This window comes from Ovis canadensis, chromosome 6, assembly GCF_042477335.2.
Source record: "Ovis canadensis isolate MfBH-ARS-UI-01 breed Bighorn chromosome 6, ARS-UI_OviCan_v2, whole genome shotgun sequence".
NCBI lineage: Eukaryota > Metazoa > Chordata > Mammalia > Artiodactyla > Bovidae > Ovis > Ovis canadensis.
This window is the reverse complement of record NC_091250.1, coordinates 76,122,343-76,138,822: the sequence shown is the minus strand read 5'-3', so window position 1 is coordinate 76,138,822 and position 16,480 is coordinate 76,122,343. Positions and strand designations below refer to the sequence as shown.

Here is a 16,480-nt window from a genome sequence, read left to right as displayed (position 1 = left end):
CCTCTTGTAAATCAATTCACTCATTCTTTTTGAGCCTATTTTATCTGTAAAGGAAGATGTTAATAATAGTTGACTTAATAGGGATAACTGGATTCTGTAATGAAATGATAGATATGAACAGACATTTGTTCAGATCTGAAGATGTAAAATGCTGCAGAAATGTTAATAACTAGTAGCTGTACAATGCTATACCAGTAGCACACTAATGAGTGAAGTCGCTCAGTCGTGTCTGACTCTTTGCGACTCCTTGGACTGTAGCCTAACCAGGTTCCTCCGTCCATGGTATTTTCCAGGCAAGAATACTGGAGTGGGGTGCCATTTCCTTCTCCAGGAGATCTTCCCGACCCAGGGATTGAACCCAGGTCTCCCGCATTGTAGGCAGATGCTTTACCGTCTGAGCCACGAGGACTAAACGGCCATTCTGCTAGATCAAGATTTGGCAAACTTTTTCTATAAAAGGCCAGACTGTAAATACATTAGGTTGTATGGATCATTCTGTCTCTGTCTCAACTACTTAACTCTGCCCCTGTTAGGCAGTAATAACTATAGAGAAGATAGAAATGAATGGGTGTGGCTATGTTCCAATAAAGCTTTATTTTTTTATTTGTAAAAACAAGGGCAGCTATGCTAGATGATGTACCAAAATTGACCCAAAATGCCACAGTCCTTCCCAATTAGGAACTTCCAGTTGAGCAGAAGGTAAAACAAATCATAGCAACTATGTGATGTTTTTATTTAAACTCAATTTTGGAGGATCGAAATGCTGGCACATTTTATCTGCTTTACTTTCCATAGTTCCCTGATGTAGCTGATATCTGTTTGGGGGGTGAGCAAAGTGGGGTGAAGGAAGGAGTCAAGGTTAAGAAGTTAGGGGTCAGAATGCCACCTTTCTCTTTCTGCTTCCTGGCTCTGGAAGCGGTAATAACAGGGTGAGCTCCTGTTTGATCCCTTCTCTGGGATTCAGACTCAACAGCAAGTGCCTAAGCATAGAGATTTTTAACCACCAAGAAATTAGGTCATTCTGTTTTTTAATCTTTTAATTATTTTTAAACATCACTGAGATGCATAGATCTGCGAACTTTGGAAAACTGAAATAAAGGAGTTTTCAGTTCAGTTCAGTCACTCTTTCTCTAAAGAAGACATATAAATGCCCAGCAAGTGCATGAAAAGATGCTCGACATTACTAATCATCAGGGAAATGCGAATCAAAACCACAATGAGATATCACTTCATACCTGTCAGAATGGCTGTTATCAAAAAGACAACAAATACCAAGTGTTGGCAACGATGTGGAGAAAAGGGAAGCATTGTGCACTGTTGCTGAGGGTGTAAACTGATGTGGCAGCTATGGAAAACAGTACAGAGATTGCTAAAGAAATTAAAAGTAGAACTACCCTTTGATTTAGCAGTTCCATTCCTGGGTATTTATCTGAAGAAAACAAAAACACTAGTCAGAAAAGATACATGCCCTCCTATGTTTATTGCAGCATTGTTTACAATAGTCAAGATATGAAAGCAACATCAGTATCTATCAGTAGATGCATGGATTAATGAGATGTGTGCGTATATATGCATACAATGGAATATTAGTCGTGAAAAAGAAATGAAATCTTGTCATTATATGACAACATGGATGTATGTAGAAGGTTTTATGCTAGTGAAATAAGTCAAAGACAAATACTGTATGATTTCACTTATATGTGGAATCTAAAAAAATGAAACAAACATAACAAAACAGAAAGAGAGTTATGGATACCGAGAACAAACAAGTGGTTGCCAGAGGTAAGAGTTGGGTGGGAAAGAAGTACGTGTAGGAGATTAAGAGGTACAAACTTCCAGTTGCAAAATAAATGAATCAGGGGTATGAAATGTAGTGTGTGGGGATAATTGGTCAATAACTATGTAATATCTTTGTATGGTGACATAGTATAACTAGACTTATCCTGGTGATCATTTTGAAATACATGGAACTATCCAATCATCGCCTGTGTTGTGTAACAGGTACTAACGTAGTTTGAAGGGGCAATTACATTAATACTTGAGAAATAAACAGACTCGTAGGAAAAAGAGATCAGAGGTGGGGGAGTGCGGCGAGGGGGAATTGGACGAAGGCAGTCAAAAGGTACAAGCTCCTAGTTATAAGAATGATATGTCCTAGGGATGTGATGTATGACATGATAGCTATAATTAACATCACTGTGTGTTATATATGGCAGTTGTTAAGGAGTAAATCCTAAGAATCATCAGCACAGGAAAAAATTTTCTCTATTTAATTTTGTATCTATGTGAAATGATGAATATTCAGTAAACCTGTGGTAATCATTTCATGATGCATGTAAGTCAAATCACTATACTCTACATTTTAAACTTATATAGTGATATATGTCAATTATACCTCAATAAAACTGGAAGTAAAAAAATTTTTAGAGAAAAGAGGTTGGGTCTTATAATAAAATTTATCCTCCTCCCCCAAAATTAGGCTAAGTGAGAAAAGCAAGATTCACAGACTATATATGATATGATTCCATCTATACAATGTTTTAAAAGACAAAACTGTGGAGATGTAAACCAGACCAGTGGTGGGCTCAAGGAGAAGGAAAATGTAATTTCTTTCAAGAACTTCTCTTGGCTTCCCTCCACCAGCCCCTAACCTCTTACCCCTGCCCCCATCTTCCCTGTCAAGGATTTAATATCAATTTAAGGTAGAGTTTATATTGAAAAACACAAATGTGATTTTTCTCTAATTTTAATCATGGAAATTGCCAGAGAGCAGGCGTTCACCTTGGCCCCTCCAGTGTCACTGCTGAGTGAGCCTGAGGGGAGCCTGGCTGTGTCTTCACCCTGCTGTCAGCGCCCCTGCACCGCCTTGCAGTTCTGTGTCCCAGAGAGCAAGCCAGAGGGGGTTCAGAAGGGAGATAGTTGAGCAGATGCCTTTGAAGAATTGAGTGTTGTGCTGGTTCTATTAGGATCCTGAATCATCAAGGTAACAGTTTATGCTCAGCTCCCACCCCTAGCAGTTGGGAACATGAGGACTGTTGGGTAAGGTCGGGGGAAGACGGGTACGTCTCTTTATAATCCACTGAGTGCCAGGAAGTTGCCCACTGTCTTCAATCTAGAGGGAGGTTCTGTCTGCTGAATATTGCATGAAGGAAATGGTCTATGCTCCCTACCTAGGGCTTGGGAATGTCTTCCTCTTACAAAGGTTTTTATTGTACACATTTACTATAAATAGCCTTTGCATTTTATAGAGCAGGACAAGAAGGTTCCAGGCCATTGAACATGATAATTTTTTTCCCCAATATTTTCTTTCTGTGTATCTGATGTTTCATACAGCAGTGGAGGTTTTCTTTTACAAATGCACATTATAGTTTCTTCCAAGAGCTGCCATCAAGTACCCTGTCCTTTAAAATAAGTTGGGAAATATTACTCTTGGTCTGCCACTCCCTGCTTTCATTGCCTGAGTTCATTGTAGATCTGAAGTTGCATTCTTTTTTGCTGTTTCTTTGTCATTGCAGCCTTGTTTGGGTCATTTATCTCTGGGTTCTTGCCACTCAAAGTGGAGTCTTTGGACTAGAGCATTAGAATCACCTGGGAGCTTTTTTTTTTTTTTTTTAAGACATGCAGGCCCCACCCCAAACCTACTGAATGAGAATTGGCATTTTAACAGATGTTCAGAGATGCATTTGCACATTAAAGTTTGAAAGGCTTCAATCCTGCCCAAATATCCCACCAGCTCTGTTGATAACCTTGTTAGGACCACGTGTGACCCTCAGACGTGCACCCCTGGTGAATTATCTTGACGGACAGTATAGGTATGAGTGTGGGTGCATGCACTTTGCTATGAACTTAATTTAGTCAGTGCTCAAAGACACGAAACCACAAAAGGCATAGTTGAGCTCCCAGGAGCTTGGAGTCTAGTGGGGGACACAGAGTCTAGTGCTCCAGCACGGCGTTGTGGTGTCATCTGACTTCCTTCACCCACACAGAGTTCCTGCCCCCTCCTCTGAAAACAGTTTCTCCATGTGTAGTCCACAGGCCACCTGCCTCCCAGCCCTTGGGGTTCTGTGAAAAGAGCACGGGGTCACTCCAGACCTTCCGGATCATGCCCTTGGAGTGAGCCCAGGCATCTTCATTTTTAAAATTGTTATGCACATTATAATCTGAGGGCCACTGACACAGGTACAGCTTTGATATCCTCGATGATTACACATTTTGATAGGAAGGGATCTTTATATATAATCTCAAATGTTCAAGGACTCATTCAGAGCTTTCCTTATCCTAAGTTCAGGGGGAGTTTCGCATGGCCTCCAAACTCAAAGCTGCTTTTATCTTTGGGTGAGGCAATGTCAGGATCTTGTGGATAGTATTTAAAGATTGTTCAGATCATATGTTTATGTTTTCTAGCAGCATGTTTCCCAGGGGCAAATTAAAATCCTTTGCTCTATAATGAGTTAACAGCGTGAACATTGTTATGACAATCCCATGACTTTCTTGTTTAATGTTTATACTCATCTAATCAAACAAATTGAAATTGGATTATGGCTGTTGCACATTATAGCAGTTATTATCCAGTTTAAATGCAGGTCTGAAGGAAATAAAATTGATTTTTCTATGGTACTTGCAGACACTGTAGGTTATTGGTGTGCTGTTTGAATTTCCAATTAGGTTTGTACAGAGGAGAATAAGATTAGTGCTTGGACTTTTTAAAAAATTTTCTTAATGTATTATGTAAATAAAGTGATATTTCATTCTAATTAGGGAGGTAGATGACTTTTAAAAGTTTGGTGATCTGCTTTCATATTTTTATTTAAAGCATGTCAGGTTTTAACATGGATAATAATTTTGAGGAACATTTTTATTTTTAGAAAGAAAAGAAAATAATAGAGTAGATTACCATTACAATACTCAGTTACTACAGTAACAACTACCCTATTTTTCAGGGAATGAGCTGTAATATGTACCAGAATTTCACAGATAACTGAACCTATCTTTCAATAAACCAAACCCTTGTTTTTAAAAAGCTGCCTTTATTTTGCAAACACCTTTTGTATATCTGTTCTGTGTAAGCACCATGCCCAATGCTAGGGGCTCAGAGTTGATCCAACACAGACAGGTCCTTCACAACAAAGATATGCCTGACCACTGACTGTTCTGAAAGCAGAGCTATGGGCCAGAAAACACAGAAGCAAGAATGGCAAGCCCTGGAGAGTGGGGAAAGGCTTCAGGGAAGAGGTGCCTTTGAATCTGGACCTCAATTCAGAAGTAGGAGTTACATGGATATTTAAGTAGTAATACAGTTTATTCCTTAAATCCTAAAGGCATCACATGCTGATTATGTGCTTGTTATAAAAGTACCCATAAAAAGATTAATTATTAAGTTCCATCATTATTAAATGTATTGAGAACTTTGTTCAGGAAATGTGCTTGCTTCTGAAAATATAATGGAGAACAGTCCACAAATCCACTCTTAGGTTTGGTAGTCTGCTATAATGAGTCACAGAACTCACTCACAGCTAAAGGCTACAATTAAGCTCAGCCAGGAAGAGAGGCACATAGGACGAGTCCAGAAGAGGCCCACATGTGGAGCTTCCGTTGTCTTCTTCCTGTAGAATCATGGACAGCGTAGCTTTCCCAGCGTTGATGTGTGACAGTGTTCATGGAGCATTGCCGACTGGGGAAGTTCATCCAAGCCTTGGTGTCCACAATTTTTATGGGGGCCGCCCATCATGTGGGTGTGGGTGACCATACCCGTGACCATACACATGACTAAGCCAGAGGTGGAACTAATGCTCAATGACCCAAAGCCCTGACCCTAAACCACATTGTTAGACTATCTAGTGTGACCCAAGACCCCTGGGAAAACAAAAACACTCATATCAGGTATGACATTCAGTTCAGTTCAGTCGCTCAGTCGCATCCAACTCTTTGCAACCCCATGGACTGCAGCACGCCAGGCTTCCCTGTCTATCACCAACTTCCAGAGCCTACTCAAACCCATGTCCATCGAGTTGGTGATGCCATCCAACCATCTCATCCTCTGTCGTCCCCTTCTCCTCCCACTTTAAATCCTTCCCAGCATCAGGGTCTTTTCCAATGAGTCAGTTCTTTGCATCAGGTGGCCAAAGTATTAGAGTTGCAGCATCAGTCCTTCCAATGAATATTCAGGACTGATCTTTAGAGTGGACTGGTTGGATCTCCTTGCAATCCAAGGGACTCTCAAGTATCTTCTCCAACACACAGTTCAGAAGCATCAGTTTTTCAGCGCTCAGCTTTCTTTGTAGTCCAACACTCACATCCATACATGACTACTGGAAAAACCGTAGCTTTGACTAGATGGACCTTTGCTGGCAAAGTAATGTCTCTGCTTTTTAATATGCTGTCCCGTGCTCTTAAAAAGTACCTCCCAGAAGCCAAGGGCAAAGTCCAGACCTCTCTTTGGCCAAGGCTGAATTCTTTACTGTAGAGAAACAAAACCAGCACTACTGTAAGTTTACAGAACTCACAATAAAGTGAAGATCCTAAAGTGAAGAAGGTGAACACTGTGCAAGAAGAGTCTGGATGCTTAGGGTTGTGGGGTGGATGGCACTGTCAGTTAGGAGTTTCACAAGGAAGTAGACAGAGGTCTGAAGGGTGAGAGGGATTTCAGTTTCAGTTCAGTCACTAAATTGTGTCCAACTCTTTGTGACCCCGTGGACTGCAGCACACCAGGCTTCCCTGTCCATCACCAACTCCCAGAGCCTACTCAAACTCATGTCCATTGAGTCAGGGTGCCATCCAACCATCTCATCCTCTGTGCTTTCTTTATAGTCCAGCTCTCACATAGCCAGGTGAGTAGTGCAGCAAAGAGCATTTCAAGAGGAAGGGGTGGTTGGTGCAAAAACCCTGAAGTGGGAAGTAGCTGAGCATGTTCCAGAAACTGGAAGAAGAGACCAGAGCAGACAGGAGGAGGAAGGAATGTGGTTGCAGCACTGACTAGAGAGGAAGTAGGGACCAGATTCCAAGTAGCCTCAGAGACCCTGAAAATGATTATGGACCTTATTTCCAATCGCTGGAAAGCCACTGTAAAGTTTAAAAGCAGGAGCATGGATGCTCAGATGTGTGACTTGTCTACTTAAAGGGTCATGTGTGTGGCTGCTGTGAGAATGGCCAGTTGGGTACAGAGTGAAAACAGGGAGACTCAAGACTATTAGGACCATCCCAGCAGGAGGAGTCGGCGGCTGGCACCAAGGGTTGGCCATGAAGTAGGAGAGAGGAGGAGAGGTTGAGACAGTAGTAGGAGGTAGAGATGGCAGGTCTTGGTAAGCAAGCAGACCCTTGGCTGTGACCCTGTGCTGTCACCGTTGGCACCTGGCAGTCCTGTCTGATTTGTGGCTTCCATTTGGCAGTAGGCAGAGAAGCAGATGACCAAACTGACCAGAATTATGTGTACGGCAGGAGGGCACCCTCTGACAGGGTAACAGGTGCAGTCCTGTGAAGTTGGTTCATGTTTCTAGACTTGGTGGTACTTGCTCTGACCCCAAGACTCAAATCCACCCCCTCAACTTCTAAAATGGGCCGTGTTCCAAACAGCTGTGTTTGCCAGAAGTTCATTGTAAACAATTATAACTGAGGTATTACTGGTCATAGATTGAATACACCATGGATTAAATCATGTCCCCCTTGGGAGACAACTGCTAACCAGAAAAGCCTACTATATGGTTGTCAACACAAAGCGTGACACTTTTTAGGAGGAGCTTAATAAATGCTGAATGAGTGAGATGTTTAATCCTCTTTTAAAACAGGAACATTAAAGAGTTTCTAGTATATCTGTCATGTGTTTTGCTAAACCCAGACAAGCCCTTTCAGTTACGTACTCCCTTGATTTTCCATGTTTATTTTGTATTTTCTGTTCCCTATAAAAGGAGTGTATTGAACTTTGAATTTGGCAGAAACTATGGCTGATGTTCCCTGCCTGTTTCATTCTGTAATCGCTCAATCAGATAACTTATTCTTGCCCAGAAACAGAGAGAGGAAATACTTTAGGCACATATAGAACACACTCAGTAAAAGACCTTGGGTTTTCCTTTCAAAACTAGGATTTTGGCCAGCAGCTGGCAAACACTCGTATTTAAAATACTGTTATCTAGCCAAGGGAACACTTTCCTGCTTCCATATGTGTAGCAGGAGGGGAGCTCTCAGTTAAAGATGACAGTACTGGGGTACCTTGGAGAAGGCAATGGCAACCCACTCCAGTACTCTTGCCTGGAGAATTCCATGGACAGAGGAGCCTGGTGGGCTGCTGTCCATGGGGTCGCACAGAGTTGGACACGACTGAAGTGACTCTGCATGCATGCATGCATTGGAGAAGGAAATGGCAACCCACTCCAGTACGCTTGCCTGGAGAATCCAGGGATGGGGGACCCTGGTGGGCTGCCATCTGTGGGGTCGCACAGAGTCGGACACGACTGAAGCGACTTAGCAGCAGCAGCACTGGGGTACCAGGTGTCATCTTGGCTTTAAATCAGTGAACTAAAGGCATCTTAAGAGAGTCAGGAACAAAAGGTGCCTTAAGAGAGGCGCCGCGGGATGAGGAAGATATGGAAGGGTGGACCACTGTTAGTGCTTCGTGTAAATTGGCAGGGAATCTGTTTTTAAAAACAAACAAATCTTTTCAGCTCAGTTCAAAACTTGCTGCCTGATGGATCAAACTACAGTTTGTTTCTGCTTAGTTGTGGTATTGCAGAGGCTTTCTGACTGTGGGTTCACTGTGGCCCCTCTTCCTGGCATCTATCAGGCAGATCTATGAAAAAATCGGAAACCCAGGCCCGGGATGTCAACTTTCCAAAGAGGTGGGATTAGGAGGAATTTTCTGAGTCCTGGAAGTCCCAAAAGAGAAACATCCAGCATAGAATGGGGCTATGTTGGGCTGGGGCACTCCGCCTCTCCCTGGGGACTGACGCCGGAGGCTGAGAGCACCTGGCTGGAGGCACCTGCCAGCGGGGTGCGGGGTGGGCGGGGGCGACGGCCCACGTGCCTGCCGAGCAGCCAATGGGCGGCGGCGGCGGGCGGGCCGGGCTCTGGGAGGCGCGGACCGCACTCGCTTCAACTTGAAACAGAAGGAACCGCGCCGCTGCTGGTGTGAGTGACCGCCCCAGGGTGGCTAGTGCCTGCAACCTGGTCTTGTCCCTCGCATTGGGGGCGGCATCCTCGCCCAGCCCCAGGGCCGCCCTGGAGGCCAAGGTGAGGGATGAGGGCACGGGGCGGCGTGCCTTTGTCTGCAGGTAACCGACGGGTGGGCGCCGAGCTCGCGGAGACCCGACCCGCGGGACAAAGGCTGCAAGCTCCCATCCCTAGAGGCAGTGCTTAGCGAGGTCCAGGGCGGCCGGCAGGGCTGAGGAGGGGTCGCTCTGCCTTGCTAGAGGGAAGGATGAGAATTGTATGAAATGAGGGGAAGGTGGAGGAGTCTTTTGATGCAGTTTACGAGTGTGGCAGGAAGCTGTTCAGGGCCGGGCTGTTGAGATTATCTGTTTTGGGGGTTTCTGTTGTGCCCAGTGTTATGACTGAATAAATGAGTGCATTCATCTCGCATGACCTCTGAATCCACGTTTATGTACTCTTGTTTGTATTACGAGTGAAAAATACTCAGGATCTTGGTGATCCGATTTTTTAATTGAAAGCAGTATCTTTGGGTGTAAAAGACTATGCAGTTTCAAATAATTTTAGTTGTGTGACTTACAATATTGTTGGACTTCCATGTGGGAAAATGTCTCAAATTCCCAAAATGTGGAAAAACAGCCAACTTATCATGTGCTTGTTTTGGCACTGAAAAGAAGTAGATTTTTGTTTGTTTAAGAAAAATGTGATTTAAATGTTGCACGCAACACTTAATTGGATTCTCAGGGAATCTGTGTCTTTTCTATCTGTTATCTATTTCCCTGTACCAGTATTGGATCCAGGCATGCCTATCGATTCCCCAGTTAATGTGTTAGCTGTGAATCTTCATTACTGCTTTGGATGGGAGATGGCCAGGGAGAAGGCAATCCCATTAGTCTTTTTCTTTTTATAACTGCAGCTGCAGCCTAGCTTTGACTAGTGTCATGAATGGTGGGTTCCGCCTGCCTTCCTCATGTTATTCTCTTTCTGGTTTTCTCAGGTCATGGAGCAATCAGCTCCTCCTCCAGCCTTACCCTGACACAAAAGCAGTTTGTAAGTTTTCACCCTAAAGTGAAATCTTTGCTACTGCCTTTGAGTTTTATTTGCTTTGTGAAGCCTTTCAGGACAAAAGTGTCCTGAGGCCTTTCACAAGAAGTTAGCCACACAGTGCACTGTGAGGGGAACAGCCCTAAATCTCTATTTGTAAATTTCGTCTGTAATGTTTCTCAGTTATCAGTGGCTGTGTTGTCCAAAGTGAGATGTGTGTAACGAGCTTAATAGGAGAGAGACTTTCTACAAGGGATCAGCTGTCACCATTGTACAAGATGCTGTTGGACTTGGCTCAGAGTGAAGGCATGGGCTTTGGGCTGGTTTGCTCAGGAACCCCATCTTTCTGACAGCTGCTGGTTCATTTACGAGTTTTTCTGTCATTCTAGCAAGCCCTGGCTTTTGAACAATGGGGACAGTTTATTTAACAAGTATTTATCGAACACTTGCTGTGTGCTTGGCTTTGGCACTTGGTATTTGGCATTTGGTAAATGCATCAAGTACCTTCTTGCTTTTTTGGAGCTCGTACTGTGGCACACCAGCATAGGGCCCATTTCGGGCTTCTGAATTGGAGCATCCCTGGGAGGCACTGTGGATAGATTGACCCTGATGTGAACCAAGAAGATGCTGCTGGCTGCTCCCTGGAGGTTAGCTGAGCCCAGGATGTAGATAGGAACAGGTGGGACCAAAGTCACCTCTGCTCCAAGGATGAAGGTATTAATCATACAGTGGGTCGCATGCTCTGGAATCTGTCTTCTTGAATCTGTTTGCCATGGATATCTTTCAGAGGAGCCTGGGACTGCGAGGTGGGCCAGAGCTGAGTTCTCAAAGAGTTTTGAACAATGGCATTGTTTAAGATATGGTAATTCCAGTCTTTCAAAAACTGTTGTTGATGCAGGCTCCTAGTCTCACCTCAACAGCTTTCATCTTGAACAGCTCCTTGGGGAAATGAATTTCTTTCTGTACCACTGACTGAGCAAAGCTTTCTATCTGTCCCCAGTCTCCCAGGTGTTGAGGTGACTCCTAGGTTTAGAGACCTAGAGCATGGTTGGAAAACACCTGTCAAGCTCACTCTACTTTTTGTGGATTTGCAAGAGTGTTTCCTGATAATATGTACTTTCTTGTCTATCTTTTCACCTTTTTCACAAATCCCTAGGATCATGTGAAAACATACTAAATAGTCGTATAACTTGTTCTGTTCAAGTGCCTGTTTTAAACACAAATGTTTTTTAGAAAATCTTAGCCCTTTGAATTTCTCTGCCTTTAACATAGTGTCTAGGATGCTCTCCATAAATAATTGGAATTTATGAATTAACAATTTATTGAATTGTTTTTTAAGATTTAACTATGATCATCACATGTACTTGATAGATATAAGTAAGATCTATAGATTAATTTGCCCTTCAGCAGATGTGGAATGTCTGTGTGCCAGGTGTCTCATGAGGTACATGAAGGAATGAGACAGACAGGGTTCAAACAGGCAGGACATGATAAGTGCTGTGAGCGGATAGCACAGTGTGGCAGAGAGAGTATCTCGATGGGGAAAGGGGGCCCCAGGGGGCAGCCCATCCTTGCAGGTGACCTTTGAGCTCAGCCAAAAGCTGGGAAGAAGCCAGGTGTGTGGGGGGCCCTGGAGGAAGAGCAAGGGGTGCTCAGCATGTTCACGGATACAAGAGAGTCCAGTGTGGCTGGAGTGGGAAGGCCAGCGATACATGCTGGATGGAAGAGATGGTTGAGGGCAGGGGGACAAGATCACATAAGGCTTTTGGGTTATAGTTGAAGGTTTCAATTTTCTTTTCTTTTTAAAAAAATATTTTTAAAATTTATTTTGGCTGTGCCAGGTCTTAGTTGTGATATACAAGATCTTTTTGTTGTGGCACACAAACTCTTAGCTGTGGCATGTGAGATCTAGTTTCCGGACCAGGAATCGAACCTGGGCCCCCTACATTGGGAGTGCAGTGTTTTAGTCACTGGACCACCAGGGAAATCCCTGAGTTTTCTTTTTGATTTCGTGAAAAACCTCTGAAAGGTGGTAACTGGGAGAGTGCCATTATCTATTTTGTTTCATAAAGAAAGGTACCAGTGAATGCTGTTAAGGGGTATGGATGTTGGTAGCAGAGGTGGAAGTTGAAGGTTCAGGTAGCAAGTCCTGGTCCAGGAAACATCAACACGGCAGCGGGGGGGAGGGGGGGGGGATGAAGAGAAGCAGGTTGTGGAGACTGAACTGGCATGGTTGACAGTGGAAGGTGAAAGAAGAGGGGTCATCTAGGACCAAGCTGGATTTTTAGATTCATTGTTTTTTGTGGGGTTTTTTTTTTTCTGTTGGAAAGTAATGACTGTATAAAGACAATTAAGCAATGAGCAACTCACTTTCAGTTTCTATTATTCCAAGACCTTGACTTATGTTGTCTTTTTCTCCAGTATGGATGAGCAGCCCTGCCTATCGGCGTATTGTGCATTTGGCCATTTTTGTCCAGGACATTTTACCCTGCAGTCTATCATACCTTGGAGCATTTTCTTTGCTCTGTCATAAAAATAAAGGATCAAAGTAAGAAAGAAGGCAGGTTTCAGCTTTAATCCATATAGAATTACTCTGCCTGGGCTTCCAGATTTATAAGATACCATTGATAATTACATTTGAAGTTGTTAATTTCATTTCCAATATCCTCTGACTTTCCAACAACAGATACTCAGTTGTAAATAAGCCTAGTTCTGTATCTATTTAAAGTCAGCAGGAGTAAAATTCTTTAATAACACAGGAAATTCACTGTTCATTTCGAGAGCTAGAAAGCCATTTCCTTGTATCTGAAAAGTAGAGAAATGCAATATTTGGTCTCTGATGGGACTTTTTTTTTTTGGCCCCTCTTTCTAGCTACAGATTTGTGAACATGAAATTTTACAATGTCTTTGTCAGTTAACTTTGGTTTTGAAGCCAACTTTGGTTTGGGTTTGCAAAATTTTTATGCAGAAAATCCTCCTTCTGCAGTCAGAATTTTAGGCGATGAAAAGGGGCAGAAGTGATGGAGACTGCCACCCCTTCTGCTCTAGAAGCCTGGACTGGTTACCCTAGAACATGTAAGCATGTCTGGGGATGAATAAATTATGACAGTTGAAATAATTATGATAGAGGAAAAGCCGCTGAGGAGAACACAGTTGACAATTGGGGCTGATTTGACCTGATTCTGTCATGTGAAAGCATGCATCTGTTTGCCAGGTTACATGAAAATGCTGTTTCCAAGGAGTCTAGTGTGATTTGTTTGTCTACCCCACCCCCACCCCCCCAAAAATGGACAAACATTCTAAGCAGAGTCATAGCCTGCTAGTGATTCTTTCAAAATAAAGTGGCTGGAGCAGAGACCCATGTTGATTCTGGTCCTCATTCTGGGCATCCATGTAAGATTTTAGTTGAGCAAAAGGCACTCTGGCTCTAAAGCTACAAATTGAAAGAGTTCTTCCTCCTGCTTCAGGGTGGAATAGTTTCCAGCTGGCCCTGGAGTTTATCACCTGTAACAAGGATTATTCCAGCGTCTCAGCCAGTTGCACAGGTTTAACGCACACTTGGTTTACTGCTCTGCTGTTACAATCTTGAAATTCATAGTATTTCTCATGCAGGCAGAGCTTTGCATTTCATTTTGCACTGGGCTCTGCAAGTTATTGAACTGGTCCTAGTCTCACTGTTTGTCCACGTTGTATGTTGCACCCCTGAATCAGGCTGACATCTAAAGTGGGGTCCCTGACTTGTTCTGTGAAAGATATTAAGTATTTGGGGGGGTCTGTGGTTTCTGTTGCAGCCCCTCAGCTCTATCATGCTGGCTCGGAAGAGGCCATTGACAAGAGAAGTGACGGAGTGCAGTTGTGTTCAGTGACACTCTATTCATAAGAGCAGGCAGGGAACGGATGGACGGTGATCCTCAAGCCATCATTTGCAACCCCTGACTTTAATGACCTGAGTGGAAACCACAGTGATGACTGAAATAGGGACCTTGTTCTTTGGAAGCAAGAGGGCTTGGTCACCTTTGGACAGCTGTATGGTATTCTGAAAACCAGTCTCCAGAGAGCATTCCTGAACAGGTCTGGCTGGTAGGAGTACCTCTGTGACAGACCATCATTCAAACATCCCCCAGCCCACGCTTGAGCTTCTTCTCGATGAAGGCATGTTAATTCTATTTGTCAAGTATAAAGACATATGGACAATAAAAGGAAGGCAAACTCACAGTGAAAAGAGGATGCCACCATGATGGGATTGTGGTTTTGTTTTTTTGAAGACTTACCATATTTGAGGGAAAAGAAAAAAGATGCTAGCTGTAAGAAAGCTAGCTATGAATAAAAAGTAACCTTAGCAAACAGGAAAGATGTGTCTTCTTTCAAATTGTATCAAGAAGTTAACTCCTACTCTGTGTGTGTGTGTGTGTGTGTGTGTGTGTGTGTGTGTAGCCCAGCTCTACATACTTCTTCTGCCTCAGCATACATGGAAATGCCTTGTCTGGGGTCTTTTCTGTAAATGATAAACAAAAGTTTATTTCTCAAAGAATACAAATATGAAGACAGTTATCTGGGGAGTCAGTAAATCTTGATAGAAATCAACGTACAAGGGAAATTTATATATTGATTTCCTTAGGAGCAGAGGAGCTGTGTTTCATTTAGACAAATGTTCCGAAGAAAGAATCTAGTTAGGGGCTCTGGAAACACTTTCTGTGGAGATGATCAGGGTATAGATTTGCTTTGCTTTCATATTCAGTCATAAGAGATTATAATCTTCTCAGAACTCACGTTCTGCCCATTCAGATAAAATAAATGTTTTATTAACATTGTTTCAGATGACATGAGAACTGAATGTGAACTAAAGTCATTTTTAAAGTGCAGACTGTAATAAACAATAGCAGGAGAAAAATCCAGCCAAGTCCCTATTATTCACAGCATTATTCCTGTATCAATGTGATCAGGAATAAGGGGGAAAGACCTTTGTTTACACTACTCATTTATTCAGAAATATTTGATTACTTGTTATGTGCCAGGCAGTGATGAATGAACACTTACCCAGGTGGTGAGTGAACAAGGCAGAAAGGTTTCCCGTTAACACAGAGTTTACTTTTTTGTGGGGGAGAAGGAAGGACAGATAATAAACTAATAAACAGGGTAGTTTTAGATGCTTTGAGAGTTAGTGGTGACTGGGTGGTCTGGAGGGGTCTTCTACAGGTGATGACAATAAGAGAAAGTCCTTGGTGGGATATCCAGGGAACTGAGTATCCAGGCAGCAGGAACAGTGAGCACAAAGTCTCCAAAGGCCGGTGTATTTGTGAACAGGGTGAAGCCAGAGCCCAGCAGATATGGAAGAGGCAGGAAGTGAGGTCAGAGAGATAGATGGGGTAGGGTGGGGGGTCGGGAAGAGCAGGGAAGCAACAGGATAAGTGTCTGATGTGTAAAGAAGGAAACTGTCAGCCTTTGCCCTGGAAAGTTATTTAGACCAAGCACAGCACTTAATTTTTGTTACCAGGTCCAGTTGAGGCGGAACCAAAACTCCAACAGGGGTGGAGACAGGATCGGAGAACTGAGGCTGTCTTTCCTCATCAAGGGGTGGGTCCTGGGGAGAGCCCATTCATTGGCAGGGAGGCAGGCTCAGGTGCCAGGTGCCCCAACCACCACCCCAGCCAAAACACAGAGCGAAGATGAGACTGGCCAGGTCAAGCTGTCCTCCATTTGCGGATCCACCACTTTTCTCAGCTGTGGGGTTTTGAACCTTAGAGTCTCTTATAAAATGAGAGTCGTGAGGCTCCCCTGAAGGGTTATTGTGTGGCCTGGTGATAATGTGCACCGGAAACAGAGCCTGGCTGGGTGGCAGGTTGAATAAGGTGGGAACCACTCGTGTTATTTGCTTTTAGCAATCAATCATCCTAGTATTGATACCTATTTTTATGTAGGTATTATTGAGTTTACAGAGTATCAGGGATACTTGTATCTACAGGAAGTTTCCAAAATTCTGATGGCGGTAGAACGTCTTGGCTTTTTGTGTTATCTATAGTATTGTCCAACAGAGGAGCCCACCTGGTTACAGTCCATGGGGCCTCAAAGAGTCGGACATAACTGAGCAGACATTCTCGTATTCTTTCTGTCTGCACAAAGGAATTGGGATTATCTGTAAAAGTATAGCCCTAAAGCCTATCCCTGGTGGCTCAGACGGTAAAGAAGCTGCCTGCAATGCAGGAGACCCAGGTTTGGTCCCTGAGTTGGGAAGATCCCCGTGGAGAATGAAACGACAACCCACTCCAGTATTCTTGGCTGAGAAATCCCATGGACCGAAGAG

At 43.5% G+C, this 16,480-nt stretch overlaps 1 protein-coding gene across 12 annotated transcripts in view; it reads left to right on the top strand.

Moving 5' to 3' along the window:
• The window catches only part of APBB2 (amyloid beta precursor protein binding family B member 2), a 381,548-nt gene that overhangs the window by 335,467 nt on the left and 29,601 nt on the right, over window positions 1-16,480 (top strand). Inside the window, exon 1 of one of the 12 annotated variants that reach the window (XM_069593943.1) lies at window positions 9,061-9,219. The exons of the other annotated variants lie outside the window; for them this stretch is intronic. The gene's annotated coding sequence lies outside the window, so the exon portion shown is untranslated. Of the gene's footprint in view, window positions 1-9,060; window positions 9,220-16,480 lie in introns of those variants that run through there. 12 annotated transcript variants of the gene reach the window in all.